Source organism: Bombus vosnesenskii, unplaced genomic scaffold, assembly GCF_011952255.1.
Source record: "Bombus vosnesenskii isolate JDL3184/JDL3185 unplaced genomic scaffold, Bvos_JDL3184-5_v1.1 scf7180000013918, whole genome shotgun sequence".
In the NCBI taxonomy this organism is placed as follows: domain Eukaryota; kingdom Metazoa; phylum Arthropoda; class Insecta; order Hymenoptera; family Apidae; genus Bombus; species Bombus vosnesenskii.
Window position 1 is genome coordinate 520,563 of NW_022883281.1, and position 26,286 is coordinate 546,848.

Consider the following 26,286-nt stretch of genomic DNA (forward strand, 5'->3'; position numbering starts at 1 on the left):
CCACAAAAGCATTCCTGTCGTTAACTTTTGAAACCATATAACATAAATTGCGAGAAAAGGAACAGAATCATAACAACCGGAACACGGAGAACTTTAAAATTAGAATTCTATAGAGATGGTAATTGCGTGCATCAACGAGGAACAGCGCTCGTAGGAAACTTTTAATTTGGTCATTGAATTAAATGAGAATGGCTCGTTTATGCGCATATGCCCTGGTTCTGTGTACACGTACACGTGGAAATGTCGACGTTCACTCACCAAATAAACAGCCCTCTATGATATTGGACGAGAAATTACACTTTTGATCGTTCAACCATTCCTTCAAATGGCTTTCAAACTCGAAAAAAACGTGTTTTCATTGAACGAAAAAAGGAAAGCCGTTACTATCGTGGTTAAAACGGAAACACTCTAAAATACGCATTCTGTGGAAAAGGCAATTGCGCATATAAACGAACACAGTTTCTCTTGGGAAACTTTTAATTTGGTCGTTCAATTGAATGCGAATTGCATCTTCACATGTATATTTACACGCTCGTCTACACGTATACACGTATTCGTGTATACGTACGTATAAATTTTCTCAAATGGTTCTGGATATTGCTAACCGAAGAAGTAGAATCGCGGATAGCAAAAGGAAATAATCTGGATAGGAATAGTTGGGAAGAAATTTACGTTCTTTGTATCCTCAAGCAATTGCAAGGACTGTTGCTCGATAAATGATATATTCGTTTCTCAAGCGCTACTCTTCGGTGGACAACGTTTCGTTTTAAGACGTTAATCGTTAAGAAGGAGTGAAAGAGTTTTAAGAGATTTAAGAAAATAATCTGTTGTTTCTATTAAATCGCATAAAGGAGAGCAAACGGTATAAGTTGCCAGCACAGCAAATGAAAAGGAGTACAATCATAAGACATACGGCAAAAAGAGCGTATTGCGACAAAAAGAGTAATGAAAATCGCGTTAAGGATAGATACGTGCGTATGCTTTAGATACTAATCTGTTAAATTAACAAATGCGTAAAATTAACAGTGGCAAAAGTATCAATGGGAAAATAGTTTTATGAAAATATTGTATGATGCGTACAAGGTGTTCGAAAATGATTTTGTGATGAATTCTATCTTGACCTTAGAATTTAAGGTCAAATTCGCTTTTATTACAACGTATCCTATTGATCACGAGGATCAAAGATCTCGAAGGAACCACGCATCGGAACACAACCGCTCTTATCAAACTCTATCATCGCGTATAGTGCGTCGTACGATTTTTGACATAAGTGCGTCCGTGTAGTCGCAATATGCAATTGAATTCTGCTTCTTAATGGAATCCAACGATCTTTCTGCACTAATTGATTGCTGAACAAAAAGAGTATTATTGAGCATTGGGGGTAATATGACGTCATGTGAGGTATTTCTCTTTGCAAACGTCATTCAGACTTACGTACAGTTATTCATAAAAAGATTTGCACACAGTTCAATTTTAATTTCTAAGCTCTACGGTAGCGGACAAAAGATTGAGCCGAGATGGAAAAAATAAATAATTTTCAGCAAATGTACATGGACCAACAAAAATGGATTAAGTTATGTTACACTACACTATATAGATATCAATAGAAAGAAATTTTTTTTGTTATTATTACGAGATTCCATCATCTTTTGACAAAATACTGTAATAGCGAGGGGAAAGTTTAAAACTACCACAGCTGATGACAACGCAAAACACAAATCGTGAATGCGATCGTTTCAGTAATAAGCCATCAAGTGCGTTTTTTCTCATCGTGAATTTTTATATTCATTTTCATAGTCATTTAAGCAGATTTGCGTAGCATTGAAAGCAAGTTATTTGAGCAGCTTATTAGTTCCGAGCCTTAGTGTTGTCAACTAATTATTTTCTACATAAGACATTAACAAATCACTCTCGGATTAGTTTAACTTGTGTTTTCGAACCCAAGATATTCCCAATATGAATCTGACGAGGAAAGTATTTTAAGGGCAAAGCGGGTGTACAATGTGCCCAATGTATCAAGTGCCAGAGATGGGTTCATAAATATTATGGGACTATTGATGCTACCTTTATGTGCCTAGGCTATCTTACAAAGACAAAAGAATAAATGACTTTTTAATTTTGGATTTTAATTTTTAATCTTAACTTTGAACAAGCTCTCACATCAGGAGTCCTTTTTTAAAACCATTGATTTTCTACTTTTTTATATTTTCTCTGTCTTTGTAATAAATAATAATATCCACGAAACTAATATTTTTCTTAAATATGTATAAATAAATGACGAATGCAGAAGCATGACAATTTGTAACTTTTTCTCTTTCTGTTATTCGATATTTAATCAAATATAAGTGGTGTCGGTAATTGTATGCTTATGACGATAAGTACAGGAAAAGATTTACCTGACTACCATAAATAAACCAATATAAATATCTTTGCAACATCATCGTCATGTTTTTACACGTCACAGTTGCTTTAAACATTACGACGTTATAGCCGACATCGCAATAAATTCAATGATTTATGTCTTCCAAGAATAAAATATTAATTTTCGACTTTTGACTAAAATTAATCAGTGGTAATATTCGCACCTCGTATGTCAGTCAATTTCATTGCTAGTCGATTCATTGGGAAGCTATTATCTTTAATTGGAACTTCTTACTTTCCATTATCTTTAATTGAAACTTCTTACTTCCTATTATCTGTAATTGGAACTTCTTACTTTGTTTACTTACTAGCTATTATCTTTAATTGGAACTTCTCCCCTTCTTTATTGAAATCTGTTGGCCTACAATTCTTTAATTTATGGAATCTTACAATCTGAAATTCAAACGTTCTTTGTTGAACTGTAACATGTTTAACGGTTACGAAATTTATTTCCGAAAGTTGTACAACCTATGTAACTCTGTTACTCTTAATTATTCTCTTATTTGTCACGATACAAGAAACTGTTTCGAGAGAAAGTTATTGTATTTTAGGCGAAAAATTAGTCTACGAGAGTGCAAATCATTCAAAGTCATATCTTTGGAAACTCGACTAATAGTAACGTTTTTTTAACTCTCCGTTTGCAAGCTTATTTACGTATTCACGTCGCCTGGTGTATATAATAGGTCGTTTAAGTGTGTGCAATTTTTTTTTTAGATTTCTGTTTTAAAAAATTTTTCGATTTTTGAATATTTTTCCAAATTTTTAGAGTATCATCTAGTAGTTTCTATTTCTACGTGTCAGTTTAATTGTTTTAAGTAGAGCGAAAAAATTATTTTGAATTGCTGATGAAAAATGGTCCAATATGCAGACGGAGGGTTAAAATGTACAGTCTATTCTTTTAATTACCAAAAAAGAGGTGACTTTTCCGAGGATCTCGGCACTCTATAAAAATGGAAACGAGGAAAAGCTCGGAATAGTCCATCAGAGTCCTTCATAGTCGTCCTTGGTAGTTTACGGTAGTCGCTGGTAGACGCACGGTTAGTCAAAGTAATTCGTACAGAAGTTTGTACCTACTCAGTATCAAGTTTGCATTACTTCTGCATCGTCATCGCTTGAGTTCGACGTGCGTCACGTTACGATCTAAAAGGACGCACACTCGACATCGAAATAAATCTTGTTGAAGTTAAACACCGGAATACTTTACTAACACCCAACACGTCCTTACCACCTCATGACACTAAAACGCATCCAATCATGTTCTGTGTCATGAAAATTTTGCAAGTAAACGATCGAATCACGAAAATGCTGTTCTATCGTTCATTTATCGCGTATGAGGTGGCTTTTCCAGCGAGATTCTAAATATCAGCCATTCACGTATCATCTGTCAAATTAATTTTGCGCCATTGATTTAAAAAGTAAACTAGCACGAAGCGATTAATCCAGCTCAGGTACGAAATACGTGGTCGAAACGATGTCGTGAAGCTTCGAAACTCGTAGTTCGATCAATGAAGCGAAACTGTAGAAGCACGAACGACACAAGTGCCCTTTTCGACGATCGGAACGATTCCAAGTTCTTCTCCGTACGAAGACTCAGGCGAATCTGACTGCTTAACGATTCTGATCTTGCGAGACCCGCGCGCAAAGTTGCTATAGTATTCTATAGTACCCTAGAAAGCGTAACTATACCTATACAGGATGACTCACTGAAAGCGAGCTACGTAAATCTTCCAATTTTCAATTCTTTCAATTTGTGAGATACAGAGAAATGTTTGAGACAAAAGCTTTAAAGTTGGAAAGTTCACTAGGATTTTTCATAGTGGCTTACAAGGAACGAGCGAACAATGTCCGTATCATTTCCCCGAAAAATGATGGGAAAATTGTTAAAAATAAATTTTTCAACTCCAAGCGATACTAAAAATGACCATTTTTTTACATTCTTCTTTCTGATCATCATGCTTCTAAGACATTGCGAACATTATTTCATGCAGAGTGTAATTTATTGCTAATCGGAGGGGATGAGTGATACCTAAGCGACGTATAATTGCTTGGATGGTATAATTTGGCAAGATTGCGAAATTTTCTTTTACGCGTAACTTTCAACTGTATGATACGTTTTGTACTGATAACTTCTTTTCCCCAAAAACTTTTTTGACAATTGCTAACGAAAATTCTAACGTTTTTCAAAAGCAAGGCCTTGCTCGTTCACATATACTTGAAATGGATTTTCTAATCTTTGCCATATTAGTTATTTTATTATACAAGAAAACGCTTATAAATATTCTGAAATATCTTGTGATTATACGTAGAGATTTGACAAACAATAATCTCATTGAATCACTTTTATAGCAGGTTTTCTTCCGATGTATTTTTCACATTCTGAACTGAGATATATTGATAATAAGTGTTTTTGTGATCATATTTCTACATTTAGGACTATTTATTTTAAAAGTGTTGCAAGTCCACTTTCCTCCGTTTTAAGATATTCAAGCGATTGCGTTTCCATCAATTGAAAAATCTTGATAACATCTGCTTAGTTTATCCATGTCTCTGTGTGTTCAAATAGATGGATTTCATGATACAAATATTTTCTCTGAGAATTAACTAGGCTAGGAAGAAACTGGTGAATTGTACAATTCATGAAATTTTAATTATTTAAAATCTTGCGCTTTAATCCACGTTTGTTTCTAAATATATGTATGTTTATAAATAAGAGCAGGGAAAACAAAATACTGTTGTTTCGCTTCAATATTTATTTGTTTACTGTAACAATATGTTTGTTAAAACACTTGTAAAGTTAGTATTAGGTACTTTCTATTCTTCATTTCTGATCGTTGTGTACAAGTGTTCTGAAATTCTTATGATACACGGGACGTATGACTTAATCATATCCTTATATTCTAATATAATGTAATAGCTTCATCATATCCTTATATCTTTTGCATGTAATTGGCCTAACGTTTTTATACAAAGATATTAATGTGATGTCTTCCGGTTAGTGATAAATCTAGTTTCTGCAGATTATGAATAATACAAGATTACAGATTATTTCTTAGATTACAGGGAACGGACTTACATCCCTGAAAATTAAATTCATTAAAATAAACGCATATTTTGGCATTTAAATTATGAATAGCTTATAAAGACGTTAAATTTAATGTAATGTCGTTTCCTCAATTTTTTCAAAAAATAGTCTTACAATATTTTTAAAATAAATGGTCCATTTATTCAGTGAAATATCGTTACTTTGAATCTGACGAGATGCTGTCGAATTGATATAATAACTACATATTGGAATTAATGAGAGAAAATTGCAACAATGGAATGCGGTAGAGCTACTCTTATTCGGATACTGTGTTGATATCCTGTGATTTGAATACTTCATTATCGAATGTAATATTTCTAGTATGGGATGCTAGACTTTCCCGTTTCAAATACACTCGACCGAATATATTTTGATTATAAGAATTTAGTATGAAAGTAATAACGTTCTAACTATCGAAACTGTCGTAAATACGACGCAATTAAAAAGCTCGAAAGTGGTGTAAGTGTAACAGAACTAGTAAAAATGATGGTGTTGGAAAGGCCGTCGTGATGGGCATCACAAACGAAAACAGAATATTGAAAATTATCCAAAGCGAGTAGATTTCTTTGCTGCTGACAACAGCAGAAGAAACCTAAATAAACTATTGCAATGAAATAGTTTCAGTGCTAGAATGAGTAGATTACTAGAAGGAACAGATGATAATTTCATAGAAACGAAAACAGCAAACAAAAGCGATAATGGAGAAGTGCCTTTTTGTAACACTCGAAAAACCGCTTCGACGGTTCAAAGTGCAAAGACAAAGTAACTCTATGAGGTTATATCTCTTGAAAGAATTATGACAGGTGGCAGTCAAAACGATATGAAACTCATAAATATTTAAGGAATCTGTCAATTAATCTAAATCTTACGATCACAAATTCCATTATAGCTTTTTGTTAAACTTGAAATAATATATTCTACAGATTATAGGGTTCTCACTATGCCATTTTTCTTACAAAATACAAATATTATAATTCGAGTATTTAAAGACGAAAGAAACGGAAGAAATGAATTTGATCTCCGATACGTATGTTATAATATGTAATATGAATAGAGTATCGATTGTGAAATTATATTTTTCCAAATGGCAAACAACGAACCTCGACTTTCTGAAGGTTGAAGTATCTGATACTGTTTATTCATAAAATATTCAAGAAACATTTTAAGATCAATACCTTCTATACGTTTATGTTAATCTAATAAACAGACATGTTTGATGTTGCTGAGTAGAGGAATCAAATTTCCGTTATTTCGATCCGGAGTTTCCTTGATCCCATCACTTTGCTAGTATTGGATGTAGACTTGTGCTGCATAGATACGCTGAACTTGTACCAGCTTTCATACGATATAACATTATAAGTTTCGCTGCTAAACTAGGATGCCAATGGTGAGAAAGCTTACGCGCAAACGTTTAGATTCAGCGAATCGTACAAATAAAAACACCAAGTTAAACTTGGGCTTAATTGTTACAGAGTTTATAGAAACATTAACGTTCTGATACGTCAGGTTACGTTCCATTTATAAAACAGGTCACCTTCAAAAGCAGCAAATGATGCAGTTTTTGAATTTAATTTCACCGTGTCGGAAATATTTATAAACGAGTCGTTTTCAAATAATTGAAAAAGTGCGAAAAGGTTAAGACATACTCGCGTCTTCCTTTCGATATGGAACAGGTGTCCTGCCATATTCTGTATCCAGGTCACGTCACGTAATTGAGTAACCTTGAAACGTATTCTGCTTGAAAAGAAGCAGAACAAAGCCTTCTATAGCGATATATAATATTTTGTGACATCTTTTTTTTTTTAAGATGTTTATTAAACCCAAGATACAAATTTTTAAATACCTTTTAGTGTTCACAATAAACGGTGAATTTTTGTAGTGATGTTTTAGGCAAAAGTACCGATACGCGACGGTACGACGTAGCCATGCTATAATATGTGTCGGCGCTTTACATTTTTCGTGTTTAATATGATTTTTAGGTTTAAGCCACTGGGGGAGCGGAGCTTCTATGTGATTTTGTTTTTGTTTGTTTTTTCTGTCCTGAAAACTTTGTCAAATAGGATTATTTACAAGTGTTTACAATATTTACAAATATTTACAATATTTACACCTGTGTTATGCGGTGTCAGAGTTGTGTTCTGTTAGTTTAATGTTTTCTCTTATTTTGCTATGGGTTCTGTATCCACCAGTATCTTTTTGTGTTTTGTCTTTGGTGTCTTTCCGGGGGAGGGCCATGTTGTATCTCCATCTGGGGTCTGCGGTCTGTCCATTTATAAAGTATGGTTTTGATCCCTGTTTTTCTTTTTATGTGATATATTATTGGGATGTTGTTTTGATCCTGGAGGTAGCTTTTTTCGTCTAGGTATAGGAAGGCTTCTGGGGCGATGTGGCCTGTTGTCAGAGTATTTTTGTAATATGCGTTGTTAGGAAATAGGCAGCTGAAAACTAAGCTGTTTTCTTTTATTTTTGCCGCTTGCGCGAAGTGGTTTCTTATTAGCTTTAGGATATGGCAGTCGATGCGGTGAATGTTGGCTCGTTCGTATATTGTTTTGTTTTTTACATATTTTTTGAATCCGCTGTGTTCGGATCTGTATGTGCTCAGGCAAGCCTTGATGCATTTTCTTTCGAATATGCGGATTTTTTCCATCTGGGAGGCTGATATGTTGTACCAGATTGGGCAGCGGTAGGTAATGATTGGACTGATTAGTGCTTGGTAGCATAGTATTTTTACTTTGCTGTCGAGGTGTTTGGAGTAGAATAGTCTTTTTATTCTCCAGAATGCTTTATTGGCCTTAGCAAGTTGGGTTTCGGTGTGCTGCTTGTAGTTTAATTTGTCGTCTATGTTTATTCCTAGGTTTTTGTGTAGTATGAGTGCCCCTTTGTTTGGTTTTTCTCTTACTTGGAATTCTCTGCAGTGTTCTCTTTCTGTTGGGCCGATTTCACATAACTTGGGTCTGAACAGTATGGTTTCGCATTTGCTTGTGTTGATTTTTAGTTTCCATGCGTGGTAATAGTCGTTTATTCTTTCGAAAAGTTCTTGCAGTTCAGTTTTTATTGTCTTCGTTTTGCGGCCTGTTACGTAGATGATTAGGTCATCTGCGAAGGCTATGGAGCGTTTGTGGGTGGATGTATTGAAATTAAAGAGGTTCAGTAAGTCACTGTTGTAAATACTGAAAGGTAGCGGGGAATTTACTGTACCTTGTTGCAGACCGTTTGTTATGGAAAATTCTTTACTTGATGTGTTTGCACCTTCGGTCATTACGAATGTTCTGCTTGTGATCATGTCCCAGACTATTTTAATCAGGTATTTAGGAAAATTTTTCTTAATCAATTTGTATATGAGACCTGGAATCCAGACTGTGTCGAAAGCTTTTTCGAGGTCTATTAAGCAGGCGGCTACTCGTTGTTTTGCGTTTAGAGCCCAGCAGATGTCCGACGTAAGTTTGTTTATTGCGTGAATTGTGGAGTGTTTGTGCCTGAAGCCAAATTGATTTTCTGGAATTATGTCATTTTTTGTGCAGAAGGAGGTTAGGGGGTTGTTTATGATTATTTCAAATACTTTGCTTATGTTGGGGAGGAGACTTATAGGTCGTAGGTTTGCGGGCGATGAGCCGTCTTTGTCTTTTTTTGTGATAGCTATCAGTTTGACTTTTTTCCATTTTCTGGGGAAATATGTGTTGTTTAGAGCATTGTTGAAGAGTACTGTGTAGTACCATTTTATTTTGTTCGGTAGGCGCTTGAGTAAAATGTTTGGGATGCCGTCGAAGCCGGAGGATTTTTTGTTGTTTAGTTTGGAGAAGATTGTGTTTAGTTGATTGTAATTTGTGAAGTAGTTTATTTCTGGATCTGGTTGTTTGGGGTTGTCTGCGGTGTTTTCGTTTGAGAATGTGCAGACTGTTTTGTTTAGCGTTTTGTCTTGTTCCATTTCATTTTTGAGTTTGTTTGTTTCGGCGATGATAATTCTGTTTAGTTGTTCTCGGCCCATGTGTTCGTTTTGCGTATGTATTTTGGAAAAGTGGGTGCCGATGATGTCTAGTTTTTCTATTGTTTTAGGTATTATGAAGTTACCCTCGGTGTCTTTGATGGTGTTGTGTATCGTTATACCTGCTTCTTGGATGAGGGAGGCATTTTCTGGGGGCAATTTGAGAGGTGGGATGGGGTTTTGTTCTTTTGGTCTAAAGATTTGATTTATTTGTGGGAACATGTTGGCTGAGTCGTTTTTGGAGATGTTTTTTATTTTGTTTGTCCAGTAATGGTTTATAGAGTTTGCGAATTCTTGTTTCATTTGCGCTTTTATTTTGTATAGTAGGTACTTTGGGAATTCTAATTCTTCTCTTTTGTCGTAAGAATAGTTAAGTTTTATGTTGTTTATCTTGGAGATTATGTAGCTTTTGTCTCGATGTAGCTCTTTTATTTTGTTGTTGATATAGGGCTCGCATGAGTTTTTTTGTTTTATGTTTGGCACAGATTTTTGAAGAGCGGTTTGTGTATGTTTTTCTATTTCGTCTATGAATGCGTCGATTTGTCTGTTTGTTAGGTTGACGTTGTTGCAGATCTTTAGGTCGCAGTTTTGTTCGAGTATGTTTTGGAACTTTTTCCAGTCTGTTTTTTTGTAGTTGTATCTGGGTATCTCGGTCTGTGTTTCGAATGTTAGGAGGTCAGATGTGTTCTTGCTTACGTGAAATATTAGGGCGTTATGGTCACTGACATAGGCTACGGTTTTGAGGGTGTTATTTGGACGTAGGTTTTGAAATTTTAGTCGTGCATCTGCTAGGCATATGCCCAGGTATGAGCGTCCTTTTGGGTAAGAGGGTAGCTCGGAACTGTATAAGGTTGTTTTGTAGTGAATGCTTTTATTGTCTAGCCAGTTTCTGAAGTGAAGTTGCCTCTCGTGTTGTTTGTTTTATTTTGTGACATCTATACGACATCTTGTGATCATTTAGAACGAAAATCGATTTCGCTAGAAATTATCATCCGAGTTGCGTATGAGCAAAACATCGCTGAACGCGCACGGAGGCGCAGGGAGTGTACTGGTTAAGAATTTCTTATCTTTGATAAGAACTGACAGAAATATTTCTAAGGTAGGAAGAAGAGCTGCCTGAACTCTGATAAGCAAGACAATTTTCAGACTGCTTCCTTCGAAATTGTCACTTAATAAATAAAGCTTAGTTTTCGAGAAAACGTTATATTGCGTGTCACAATGCAATGTATCAAAAGTTCCAATTGGCGATATTTATGCCACGGACAAAGAGTAGCGCAATTTTATAGGAATAGAATTTTAGAGCTACGACTATATGCGTAGCAAAACTCAGTTGGAGTAATTTAAAGGAGTCGCAATATGCATGCACATTTATCCTCTTTGAAACACTTTCCCATACCTGAATAATCGAAATCCAGTCGTAAACCTAGGAATTTCCATACGATCATATCAACTACGGTAATCAATTCTAACGGTTCCAGCGACATAACTCGCCAAAAATTTCTTCCAAATAAACAACGTACAATGAAAGGTAGTATACGAGGTATTAAAAATGCTGAAACATTGCATTTTTGGCGGAATTCCGATTACACCTCAAAAAAAATCAAGTTAAACTCCTGTTAAATCGCTTCACGCACTGCGAAACCGTTTGAATACCGTGACAGCGTCGCCTTCACTACACATACATATACATACACATACGTACATAGTTGTACGTGAATATATTCAGAAATAACAGTCAACTAATTGTAATCAATCTACCTCCTCCAATCACACATCACGAGAGCCAACAAAATTGGATACACCCAAACTTAAACAATTTTGCTCAATTTCACAACACGTAAACTTGGTTAATTCACCAATGGAGACGAGTGAACAATCGGAAATTAGCCTTTATATGTATTTGGCAAGTTATCAGGTTTGATCTCATCAAAACCAAGGTCACAAATTAGAAAACTATATTCTACATCTTCGACGTATGCTTGTATGTAAAATAATCTCCTATCTGGCTATATCGCGCGTCTTACCATAATCTGCATACAGACTGAAGCAGGTTATAATACTTAAAAATGTCGCAGTATTACATCATCAGCGGATGTGGAACAATTCTAGCACAAATTTTCCGCATTCCCAAATCATTTTTTGAAATCAAAGGCAGAATTGTTGAACTTGTACTAAGCTCCTGAACGATAAAACTGTAAATAGTCGTTTTGGAAATGCAAGTGTATGAATACGTTTCATGTTTTCATTGGAGTGCGAGGTAGAAGATCGACTCTCGCGAATTATCATCTTTCGCACCTTCTTTTTCCTCTTGAAACCATTCCAGCTTTTGTGAATGTTTGCCGGCGTCATAGTATTCATCCCACGCTGCAATGCTTTCTATGCTTCTTTTAGCGTATGAACCACTTCAGTTCCTTTTTTCGAATTTAACGAGATATTTCGCATTGATGCGTTATTCTTCAGTAACAAGATAACGAGACATTTTTAAGTTGTGTGACGGCTGAAGGCACATCGCCATACTAAAGAAGTTGCTGCAAGCAACGGCTTATCGCAGACTCGCGAAATTTGGTCTGTTTATGGATAAGGCCATAGATTGTATTCTCTTCGCCCGATCAAACTGCCGCAATGTTACTGCGATGACAGTAGAAAAAATTATTCTACCAGCTTTTTGCTAAATGTTTGCCGGTGTCATGATATTGTTTCCACGCGCCTATGCCTTCTATGCCTCTTTTAGCGTATGAACCACTTCAGTCCTCTTTTTTCGAATTTAACGAGAAATTTTGCATTGATGCGTTATTCTTTAGTAAAACAATCACCAGACATTTTTAAGTTATGTGACGGCCGAAGGCACATGGACATACTACAAGCAGCGGTTTACTATAAACTCGTGAAATTCGATCTGTTTATGTATAAGACGGTACACTGTATTCTTCGCCCGATCAAATTGCCGCAATGTTATTACTATAACAGTAGAAAAAGCTATTCTACCACCTTTTTGGTAAATATTTGCCGGTGCTATAGTATTGTTTACACGCTTCTATGCCTTCTATGCTTCTTTTAACGTATGAATCACCTCAGTCCCTTTTTTTCCAATTTAATAAGAAATTTCGCATTGATGCGTTATTCTTTAGTAAAACGATCGCCAGACATTTTTAAGTCGTGTGACGACCGAAGGCACATCGACATATTAAAGAAGTTGTCATATGACAAAAATAGGAAACAGGTGTTCGCACTTTCGGACGGCTGGCCCAGATCCTGGACCCGGGCGTGGTAAGGATTGTTCAACTCGTAAAGGTTTCAGAGTTCCGAGTGATTGGAATCGGTATTTCGATCACAAAGGAGGAGCTCCAAAATGCTTCGGCATTGGCCGGAAACAGCACCCATTCAAGTCGGAGTGTCATAAAAAAGATTTTGAATTGAAACTTATTGTGTACAAGATTTCAAGGGAACCTTTGTTTTCTTAAATGAAACAATACATATTTTTATGCATCTTTTGATGCACTGTGAAGTGGTGGCAGGCTGAAAAGGATGAGAAATCCCAATGGGTCATGTGGCCCATCGATATGTCCTATTGCTGTAGAGGATGGCGCTTAAGTAAAGCGTAGGTGATCATCTTTGGTCATCGACTGCTGCGAAAACCACCCCTTCCCTTTGCCCGAACCCTCAATCTCACAAAAACAAAAAATAAGTTACCGATCTGTCCAGTTTTATCACCAAATTTTCAGGACAAAAGAAAAACTAAAGCGAATATTGTATAAAAGTACCGCTTATGAGCTGCTTAAATACAATCAATTACTGTAATGTAAAAGATGTGTAGATACTACACCAAATTATTTGTTACTTGGTTATTACAAACTCGCGAAATTCGATTTATTTATGGATAAGGTTGTAAACCGCATTCTTCGACCGATCAAATTGTCGCAATGTTGCTGCGATGGCAGCAAAAAAATTATTCCATCACCTTTTTGAACAGAGTATCTCGATGGTATAGCTAAGGTGGCTAAATGTAGCAATGTTTCGCTAGAACGTCTTTCATGCACTCATTCGCCTCTTTCATAAGTACAACAAGGCCAATGATAACTATCAACAATATCGACGGCGATTATAAACAACACACGATCGTAGCGAAGAACGCTGTTGCGTTACGAATACAATCAGTAAACTCTCTCCATAGAGATATAAAGATAGAGTGCATGAGCGAGCTGAAAAATGCGATATTGGAATAGAAAGAGAACGCTGCATAGGGGCGCCTTGTGTTCTTGTCTAATAAATATCCAATGGTATATTTACCCACGGTAAATATAAAATAAACCATGGTGTGCCAAGGAAAAATTCCGTTTAGCAGTAAACAGAATTAATACTAATTTGTAGCAATAAATTTTAGATTTTTGGGAGCGATGGTCATAAATCTGCATGGAGAAAAAAATACAGGCTTGAATCCAAAGGATCTATATCAAATCCCAAAAATATAAAGTCCCAAAATAAAATATGGTCGTGAATCGGTGATAGCGTGGGCCAGCGAGTGGTGTTGGAAATCTTAGTTTCACGGATATGTTTTTAGATAAGACGAAATATTAGACAATTTTGAAGAGCAATTTGAAAGATGATATAAATTAATTAAATTTGCCAGGAATTGATTGCTTCCAACAAGACAACGGTCCGAAACATTCGGGAAAAATTCTATTATCGTATAATAGCAAAACAAATTAGCATATTCTCCACAAAGTCCTGACCTCAATCCCATTTCTTATTGAACATTTATGGGACGAGCTGTAAAGGAGATTAAGAACTACGAAAGAACTGAAGTACAAAACTCGTGAAATATTGCAGTCTATCGATGTAAATATTACACCAAAGATAGTCTCTTCAGTGGAGAACCTTCATTGAGAAGCAATAAAAGCGAAGGGTAAATCGACACTCTGCTAAACATTTAACTAGGGATACTTTTCTGAGCCATGATTCACTTCAATTCTAATAATATCATTCTATCTCAGATGTGTGTTTCTCTGGTTATTCCATATTATTCCATATTTGATACAATTTCTGTCCTCTTAATATCAGTTCAATATTTAAAATTGTTCAGAAATGTAAAAGTGGCCTTAGCTTCGGCGTAAATGCATGATTGAATATCCATAAAAATCCTCTCTTGTTGTAATCAATGTTGTAAGAATGTCATTGAAACAAGTAAAACGGTATTTCGTTATTATTTCGCTGCGTCTAGTGTTTCGCGCACCTGAATTTTATTCGAGAAATGCTTCATTAAATAGTGAAAACGGCATCAAAATAGATCCAGCGGTTCTCGAGATTAGCCTCAACATGCAGACACTTACCAAGAACTTTACTTTATACTATGTGCAGATATAGATGCATATAGAAGTTGCGAGTCCTAGCATACTATCATTGCAACCTGACCGACCTCTCGCGCGGCTCGAAGCTCGACTCTTAACAATATCCTTCGCCATTTAGTGTGTTATTTGTGAAGAAATGCAAACGGTAGCATGTATATCTAAAATACCGCACCAGACATTAGTACTAAAACGTATTTGGTTACTCGTATGCATTTCTTCGAAACTGTGGGTTTTCTGTAATCCGCGTGTTATGCCTATTGAATATCTCATTATTTATAAATGTACATTCATCTGTCCATACAATTTCTCGAGGCAAATTTGACGAAATCCCGTGCGCCGAACTTCATTTCCTGGATATAAGATATGCATGTCTATTGGGAAAACGGTATGCGCGAAAATTTTGACATTTTGCAATTCTTTGGACAAAACTTTTTCTAGTATCATATTCTTCCGTTTCTTCTCTTGTTGAAACTTGCGGATTAAGCTCAGTCGTAGTTGGTACGCATAATTATACTTCTCTTAGGTTCTAAAGAAGCTTCGTATTCCCATAAATTATGTTCAGACTTTTAATAATACGTTTGCGTTAGTTGAATACGATCGGGATATGCGTTACCGTATATTCTAACACCGTTCACAATATTTTTGTTACAAAACAGGAAACAAGTGGAATACCGCTTCACAGATTTAGATGATTTTTTAATATGTCGTAAAAATCAAAATTCTCAGCTATTTTTTCCTAAACATATAATGGTATTTATATAATAAAATTATATGTTGTAAGTGAGTTGTAAAAAATAACAAATAAACAAAACTAAGGGATTAAAGAATCAAAAAAAATCAAACTTAAAAATGGACTGGAAATGTTAGAACAAAATACAAGGTACGTTATAGAAACATTCAAGAATTTCAAAAATTTGAATACATGAATTATTCATATTGACTGGAACATGTTAAATATATATTCGCAAAATATGTACAACTTGCAAATGCAATTAATAATTGGACCATGTTATGCAAAGACCTACCAGCCATCAATGATTTAAATTTGTATACATTTAATTTGAAGATTTTTATTTTTAAAAGAAGATAGCTTTATTCCTATTGAGCAGATTTCCTTTCTCCTTGTTTTAGAATGTTTTTAATAGCTTAATTAGTATAATAACTCTATAGTTTTTGTGGGTTGGTGTTATTCGGCAATTTCAATTTCAGTACCACATCCTAGTAAAAAGTTCTACAATGAAGTCGTCTTATCTTTAACAATTCCATTGTTACTGTTTAAATCATCATAAAAATTTTAACAATCTACTAGAGCGAGACGTCCCGTTTTCTGTAAATTTTTAAGTTTTGCACCTGATATGGATTTACCATTTCGTCATAATATTAAAAGTATCTATAATATTAAAATATTTGACACGAGTAACTTTCTTTAGATTTATTATTTCAGGAAAATTGAGAAAAAATCATTTTGCCCCTAATCATAATCAGGTTTTTTCCTTCCCGTGCTTATTCATTTCATTTTTAGACAAGTGATTTGGAAGTACAAACCGAAAATGAGATTATTGTTTGGTAGTTTTAATAATTGTACAATGTAACAGTTTTATGGGTTGGCAATCTTTTACGAAATAAAGATCACACAACATTATGGGATCCATCCAATGTTTAATTAATTTTTTATCCTTTAGGAGTTTACTAGGTCCCTGCATAACAGAACTTTTATTTATATGTATAAAAAAGAACAATATGATTACAAATAATAAATATCCTTGTACTTTTGCATATCAAATTACAATCGTACGCTTTAACTCAGATTTGAAAGATTGTTCAAACCTAAAGTTCGATTCACCTTCCTTTAATAAATCCCACTTTCATTCTGTAACGCTGTTAACTCTGAATCACGAAAATCATACTATTAAACATGATTGATCGTCATTAACGAAAGCTGATACAATGGAATCTTTAACTTGAATTTTGTATCTGGAAAACAAAGTTTCGCTGATCTAAAAAGACGACATCAACGAAGAGGAGTCGCAACGAATTAGCAATAAGAAAACAAAAAAGACTATAAGATCAGGAGAAGCAAGGATAGAGGTATGCAGAAGGATACACGAGAATTACCGTGCTTCTGCAACAGCCAGCCGCGGAATGACGCGGACAGAGTGTAGCAATTTCGTGCAATACCGCTGGAATACCGGGCGTTTCGGGAATGCGGATCAGCATTTCCCTGGTCGCCCGCCTTGCTTAGCTACAACTCGGTCCCCTTTTAACAGATGATGAAGAAGGAAGAAACACAGATGGAAAGAGGCAAAAATGATAACAGAACATACAGTGCTGTGAATAATTAGAAACTCAAATACATTTCTTGCTTTATTTCTTCGATATATTCAAGAAAGCACTGACCATGCCTGGATATGCTAAGTGAAATCGTTTTTGTAAAGATCGGATTGAATGCAGTAGGATATCGAGAAATATTCTATGAATTATAGGCTTTGGTAACTGAAGTACAGGACAAGAAGACAAATTTTGAACAAGACAACGGCCACTAAAAATATCTGGTTTCAAGATTTCGGAATAGAAATTTGTTACCATGGCAAGCATTGAATTCTGATCCGAACTCGATCGAGAACCTTCTAGGATTCTAGAGAGAGAAAAGAGAATAAAATGCGCGTGGGCGGATATACGAAACGAAACTTTAAATAAGTTGACAGATGTGTAAAATAAAGAAAAATCAAAATTAACATTGAATATTTTCTTCACAGCGAAAAGCTTTTTTTCAAGAGAAAATTAAATTTTTTTTAAACTTTAAGAGAAGAAAATCGTTGTTTGTGTTATCTTTAGTTTTGTGGCATATATAAAAGTATATATATATTACGCATATATACAATATCAGCATACCTGTATACAGATACAGTTCTATTATTATATGTGTAACTTGGTGAGTATATTTGTATGACAAAGTTAAAATCACTCGATAATTATTTGCTTCTCCATCATCCAACCCTAATACTAATAATTTCTAATATACATACGTCTATGTATAATATGAATTTCTGTATTTCATATCCAAATTACATACCATGCCACGCCATGACGTGCATCTGCTTCTGCAATTATTATTCTATGTATATCTGGGAACCAATAATACAAAAACAATTGCAAAAATGTAACGTAATATTCGTTAAATTATTTATGGTTCTACATCCCTTTTATTGCCAAATCAAATTTTTGAATACATCGAACTACGTTAAATTATAACAAACTAACGTCCTCTTTATAATACCATCAACATTTCAAAATAAGAAGGTGTCTCTTCGTCACCTTCATTATAATTTTCCTTTTTAACATCTTGGTGGTCACAAATAAACTAGTGTTTTTATGCGCGAACGACGTTGACTGGTAGCGGGTTAATTCGTATTTGCATATTTGCATTTGCACTTTCCTATCCAATCTTTAAACATCGGAAAGAATTTTGCATCGTGTTCGGCAGTACTCTGTCGTATTATATAATCTACGATTCTATAGTAAACCGATATGCTTTATGGCCCGCGACTCGCACGTGAGATATGCTAAGTAAGCCGATACGCTTTGCGATCCGCTCTTTTATCCCGGCCGTACATCCTCCTTTATCTTCTTATTTCGCGTTCATTTCTATTGTTCTATTTATTAGTATCGGCAAATCAATATCTACAGTGCTTCTGTCTTGTCTATTTCTTTTTCTTCTTACAAAGTTAGACAAATTTCAAAACTGATGCGTCGCGACGACGAGGAATTTTTTAAAGAATTATATGCAGACAATTTGTCTATTTGTCCGAGTGGTTTTGAAATGTGTAGTGGTCGGCTGGAAAATGGAAATTTACCGGAAGATAGTTCAGAGTTGGATATTAGACCGCGACCAAGGAAAAACAGAAACGTGTTAATATTTGATAGCGATAATGACTCCGACGAAGAATGAGATTTCCCCGACCTTGGAAGATTATGCAAATATTTCTGGTGTAAGTGCCGAATTCAGTGATCTACTATAAACGTAATTAGATTTTTCCACTTAAAGAAAATAGCCGGTGACCCGAACGAATAGTATTCGTTCGAAAGAGTCGATTTACAAAATGTTGGTATTTAATTATTATACTGGCACTATAATTATACATATATTAACATAATATATGGCATACAATTGCTAAATAATCTGTCTATATAGTTACAATATAATACGTTAAATCATAAGCTGCAATTTCATTGTTTCCACGGTAAGGAAATAAATGATTTGAAAATTTGCTGAAACTACAAAAAGGTAGGGCAGGTGTCGAACACCGCGTGCCACGGTAGTTCTATGCCGACATCCATCTTGCAGTGACAAAGCACTAATCTCTTGCTTTACTATATTCTTAATTACTTCATTATTTTCCCTCTTATCCTTGCAAGTCACCCTTCTGTGTTGTTTGATCTTTTTTCGCTGCCTATGCTATTAGGCCTGATTCCTTATAAAAATGTACGTATATATACGTATATTTATATATTTAACAATATCCATACTTATATTGCATACGCAATGTATGTTTGTATTTTACAGGTTGCGATCAAATAACACGCACAAGCAAGCACGAAGCGATTCCTTATGAAAAATACAAAGAAAATATACCATAACATTTTTCTATACGACGCTTCGTTGTCGAGGAAATGGAGTTTTAAAATTTATCAAGTATATTTGAACATGACTAATTACGGACTGAATAATCGACAAGACGTTTTACTCTACATGCGAAAATAAATCGAAAATGTAGAATAAAATTTTTCCACAAGACGCTCTGTTTCTGAGAAAAATACACTTGAAAATTTATCAGACACGTATATTAGGCCAATTCTTGACTGAACCTGTTAAGAGTTTTTTTTTCTCGAAAATAAAGCCTTAAGCGGAAATTTTATTCGACATTTTAGAATTATTTCTGCGTGTACGATAATCTCCTGCTGATTGTCTACTCACAAATGTTGTCTACTTGACAAATTTTCAAATTTGATTTTCTCGAAAACGAAACGTTATATGGAAAGATGTTATTGCATACTTTCCTCTTATTTTTTCGTAAGCGACCGCCTCATACCCGCTTGTATATGTGTATATATATGTGTATACGTGTATACGTTATATATATATATATATAACGACGATAAAAAACAACTGGCCAACCTTGATATGGCATTCTATTGTTTCGGAAGAAGAAAAGGTCACATAATAGTAAACATAGGTCCGAAAATTTTCCTTTTTCGAGATATAGACACTCTGTTTACAACACGTCGAAGAAATTGCAGAACTAAGCGCAAGAGAGCATTAAAAAGGCAAAACGTTTCTTGTGAAAGAATACGGCAAATATTACGAGAAAATCTGTTGTATCCTTATCACATCTAGCGAGCACAAGAACTTTTGCCACCGGTTTATCAATACCTTTTCTCGGACCAGGCAAAATTTGAAAATCCACATGCTGTTAATCAATCTCGAGGGCAGTATAAAGTATATTTAAAACATGATATACTTATAAAGGAAATCGACATAGTAAGACAGTTAGGGGATAGTAGCCATTTTGAAATTTCTGTATGTATATATTGTATAATATGCGTGTTACCTGCGTGTGTGCCCCATATCGATGATACCACGCTGTGACATATTACCCATCGAATTATTCTTGAATAATTTATTCACAAAGTAGAAGAGCAGCAACGACACCAAAAGTTGAACTTCTTTGGACGACGAGAAGGTTTCGAATTGTTTCCAACGTCCGAGGCAAGATTTACAAATGTTTATTCTTCACATCTCACGTGTCAGGACTTTTCTTTCCGAATGCCAAGTGATTGCAAAGAGATTCAACTAATCGTTTCTAATGACCAGACTGACTCGTGGTTTGAAGTTGAACGGTAAATGACTCGAACGAGACTGACGATACCATGTTAGACTTAACCGAGCGCCTATCGAGGTCCGAAAAGGGGGTTCCGAAATACGCAAGAAAATAACCAATCGGCATACTCGCTAGCAACGCGTCATTCTCTGTTTTTGTGTGCGCTCGAAGCGCGGAGAATCCTTTGTGGGCAGTGAGTGAACTTTGATATTAACACTGAACGTATTGATACATGTACATATTCTTTTCTATTTTTTTCTAAAGGAATTGTGAATTTATTGTAAGAAATAATGCACAACATAACTTTCAGATAATAATAAAATAATCAATCATATATTTTCATTTGTATATGTAATATAAACAAGAGAAGATAGTCGAATCATTCTCATCTTCAATTTGCTCTCTTTCAGACTTTGAATTTCGTCCGTCTGAACACTCCTCACTTATATTTTGTATGTTTCTCACTGGACGTGTAGACATATTCAGGAATGAAACACAATACGAAACCAATGTACCGAATATTATGACATTCACTCCTTGTCGTATTTGATTTCTCGTAGGCTTCGATCTGTACATTGCGATTAAACCTCGTTCTAGACGACCAAAGAAGTTAACGAAAAAGGAGAAAGAACAACAATTCGCGGAATTCAGAGAAATATATTATCCTTCAAGTATCGTTTCTCTATCCATTATAAATATATCATTTTTAAATACGTTCGTTGACCAATATATATGACCTGAGATTATTGGAGACTTTCTTTGATAGTATCGAACGTTTCTAAAAAATTCACCATAAGCGAGAAAGGTCTATATCTCGGAAAAGTAGTGTTTTCAGACCTACGCTTATACGACCTTTTTTCGTTCTTAAGGACGGTAAAATATGATACCAAAATTTGACCACCTATGTTCTTATCGCTATACTGTATATATATATATTATATAGGGTGGTTGGTAACTGATAGTATATGCGGAAAGGGGGTGATTCTACGCGAAAAAAGAAATCGAAAATATAGAATAAAAATCTTTTTTTATTTTCTTATTTTTTTTTAATTTTTCCATCGAGACAACGATCTACAGTGAGATCCGTTATAACGAAACGTGATAAAGTGCACGCGTACCGAGCGAAAATTCAAAGTCGATTTTCTCGAAAACAAAGCCTCAAACGAAAAATTGTTATTCTATATTTTCGACTTCTTTTTTCGCGTAGAATCACCCCCTTTCCGCTTGTACCATCAGTTACCAACCACCCTGTATATACTGTACAGAAGATGTACAGCGCGGAGGATGCCCTAATGTGGTAGTAACAATATTTCGTGGGTGAAAAGATTTCAAAGATTTTAAAGTCGTCTGCATTTTTGCTAATTACTTGCCCTACTTTTTTATGTCTAGTATATCAGAGCGTGTTGGGACGATTTCAACGACACCTAATACAAGGTCGTTCGAGGGTAAATAAAAATGTAGGCAACAAATTTTACGTCGTAATAAATGTCCGAAGTAGAAGAAATAGGTTTCTGTTTATATCGATGGAACGTTGGAACCGGCAGGTAACCGAAGTCTGTATATTTTTATCACCTTGGATTGCTTGTAGCACGTGTTGATAGGAGACATAGTAGAAAATGTAAATAACGATTGACATTGCTAAAACATTTTACTATGAAAGTGAAATTTTCATTTACTGAGCAAGTATGTAGATATGCTGCATGTGTATGGAAAGACTCAGCAGGATCTAGTAACGTCACAAGCACTGTATGCTGGACCCTATCCAGATTGCACCCACCCTTCATGTTGTATGTGTCAGCGGATATGTAAAAAATTAAGAAACACTGAAAGCTTAAATACACGAAATCCTAGACGTCGTGCCGCACAGTGCTCGATGTTTATAAAATTAGGACAAAAATGAGAAAGAAAATTACTTTGTAAATTGAACATTGTTGCGTAATTCGATTCGTTGGCGTCTAATGCGTACGAATGATAAGTTTTCCTCCATTTGATCTTATTCAAATTTTAATAATCATTCTTCTCTTCCGCCAAAATGATCATGTTCCAAGTTGTTTGAAATACTGAAAATGTCACATTAAAATAATCGACTAATTATTTAGATATCAGGTACAATTTGTGATACTTTGAATGTTGGTACGTAACTTTTTTGGAATATGTTATAAAGAATCTTTTCTTGCTGCGTGTAATATAATATACATTTCTGCAATTATAGAATCTAAAAGTAGCTGCGACTTCTCGCGATTTGCTCAGTTTTATGGACCGAAAGTCATAAAGACGCTTGAGCGTCGATGAAAATTTAATTTCTAGGTTTCCTATTTCTTGAAGAGCGATGTCAAGTGGTCATAAGACAGAGCAAAATTATATGTAAAACATTTTGCGTGGTATTTCATGCCTGAACGTAAACTATTAGTCCATGGTGGCGAAATTATAAGATCGTTCTTAGTTACTAGTGGACAACTTTCCAGACAAATCCTGGATGCAACGCGTAAGGATATTGAAAGGTTTCGAGAAAATAACACGCGAAAATTGCCAACGAGTACAAACATAAAAGACCCATTTCGTATGCTTTGTATTACTTTGACCCTGTAATAACAGACCTCATGGGATTTTCATTGAAAAATGTTCTCACGCTCAATGATGACGTCGAATCGTCACTTTACAGGAATGGTACATTTATCTACAAAGATTAAGGAGTATATTTAATTCTATTATTTGCCAATAAAGTAGGTCTTCAGATAATGCTGATTCTTGTCCTGCTCTTTATAATAATCAAACATTGTGCGCCGCGCCGTAAAAAAGTGTGTCGTGAAAGCAACAAAGTTGATGTGATCGGAATCTGGTTAAGGCGCATCGTATATGAGCAATTGTTGCCAAACGTAAATTCCATACATAGCGCGTGAGCTTTCGTGGATAATTACACGAATCAGATTTTGAAAATCGCGTTATCCTTAGTTAAGGGAGTTTCTCTATATCTGCGAAATTAACGGAGATACTCAAGGTTTTTTTTTATTTAAAATTTCACATTCACAATTTGTTCAATTTGGACGTTTGGTAGAATTTTTTATCTGTTTGATTATCATGTGGGTGGCTACCCCCAATGGGGTACCATCTTCGTGTTTGTTAAGATATATCCTTTGTGAGATCTGCTGGGTGTTTCCTTTTTAGTCTTCTTTCTATGGTTATGTTGATCGTTTCCGCTGCCAGCCGGTTCGGGTGCGTTGCTATTCTTTCTCTGTACCTTCTTGCGAATCTGCTAATCTCTTCCTTGACCGTTGGTATTCCAAGGTCTTTCCGTATGTCCTCGTTTCTAACGTACCATGGGGCGTTTACAATTGATCTAAGAATTTTAGCTTGGATTGTCTCTGTTTTGCTTATATGGCTCATTGCTGCTGTTCCCCAAAGGTATTCCGTACGTCCAAATTGGTTTTATGATCGTTTTGTATATTTTTAGTTTGTTTTCTATGCTTAGTTTGGATTTTCGACTTGTTAACCAATACATTTGTCTCCTTGCTAATTGTATTTTGTCTATTATAGATTTAGTATGCTGTTTCCATGTGAATCGTGTATCTAAGTGGAATCCTAGGTATTTGACTTGTCTTGTTTGTATTATGTGCGTGCCGTTCAGTATAATGTTTGGAGGTATCTGTTTTCGCAGTGTGAATGTAATGTGGTTGCATTTATCGGGATTTGCTTTAATTTGTTTAACTTGTAGCCACTTTTCTATTTTTGTGATATGTTCTTGTAGTGATGTGACTGCTGTTGCAGGGTGAGATACTCAAGGTGATCAGAGTTATTGTCAAACGCTGTATATACAGGGCTATCCACTTAACTCGGAACCAGCGCTCGCGGGAACATTGAGAATAGCAACAGCGTAACATGTATTCTTACCACTACAACATGTCGCGCGCCATATATGAGCCGTTGCCAGAGCTATAATCATCATATGATGATCGAGAACAGCGATAGCGGCTTGGCTGTCAAAAATTTTAAATCTGACGTCACAATAGCATAATAATAATATGTTCTCTATGCGATAAGAAGAATCGAACCTTACGTTTTTGCTCTGATTTCGAGTCCGCATCGTTTAACCGACACAGAATTGACCGAGATTGTTTTCACCATGACTCAGCAACGCTAGACTTTATCGACAACAACTTTGACCGACAACAACGACCGATAATATTTACACAAGACTGTGATTTATTTCGCTGCCTAACAGTTCCCTAAATGAAAAATACGATTTTTACTGATTTTACAATTATCGATCGATGACGTTGTTAATTGGCAAGTGTTTTATGATACTGGATGGTAGCGAGTGGTGGAATCGCTTGTGCTATAGAAACATAGTCCAAGCAATACCCCTCGCGAGAAAGTTTGATCTCGAGAGACTGGATAACATACGATACTAAATAATGGACGGAGCAGTAATCAAAATACTGCTTGTTTTTTTTTTACTTTTTATTTTATAATTGCCGAAAGCGAATTTTACAATTAGAAGAAATTCTTTGAAAAATCTAGAATAAAATTTTCTATAACACCAAGATACATTTCTGTAAAGTAATTCTACTATTTTGGTTAAACATAAGCACATAGACATTCGCTATCAAGATTCATCAAATTTTTCTTCGCAATTGCTTAAATTTTAAGACGAGGCAATACATACGGTAAAAAATGCTTTCAGAGAATTTTATTTCGAGACATCATAAAGTTCTCATGAATTGCATTCCATATTTCAATATTATGAACATTTCACTCTATATAAATTGATAGGATTAATTGAGAAAAGCAACGAAAGAAGAGAGAATCTTATTTGATTAAATATGTTTTATTGCTTCTGAAATTAGTTTTCACGTTTTTCAAATTTTCTTTATTGAGATGTGGCGGATCGGTATCAATAGGACGCCGACAGGTCGAGGCATCAACGCGGCGCAACACCTCCCGGGCGATCCGCTGGTACCAACCGCCAACACTAGATGACTACGATGACAACGAGTCTGTCTAACTCGCTAGCGGTCGAATATACGGACGATTGATACAAATACCGCACCTAGCGAGACTCCCTCTACGTCTAAGGCAGGGACTACCGGGCATAGCCTTACTGACGAGTCCACCGGCAGTCCTGGGACGAAACGCATAACTCTCTTTTTATCCGCCACAGAGATATCAGATTAAAGTTGTGATCTAATTTTTCCAAGTCGAGATCATGCTAATTTAAAAAGTATACATAATAATATGCATATCTAAATATACAGAATCGCTATGATAACCGACGGTTAACTAAACTATCGGTCAAGAATCTATTTTATGAAATTTTAATTATTTTGCCTTCGACAGTTAATCAGTTAGCTAATCGGTCTAACCGTCAGCTAATCGATTAAGTTAGCACACTGCAATTGATTCCAGTTTAATCCTATCGAAACGTTTGAAACTTGACGCTTTTTCTCATTAAAATTATGTAATGGCCCAGTTATTGACCTTTACGTCCCAATTCATGCAAAATACATCGTGCCATAAGTAGATTCTATTTTTGAGAAACAATTTTGTTTCGACCAGGTATCAGCTTCCTGTTTTTAGATT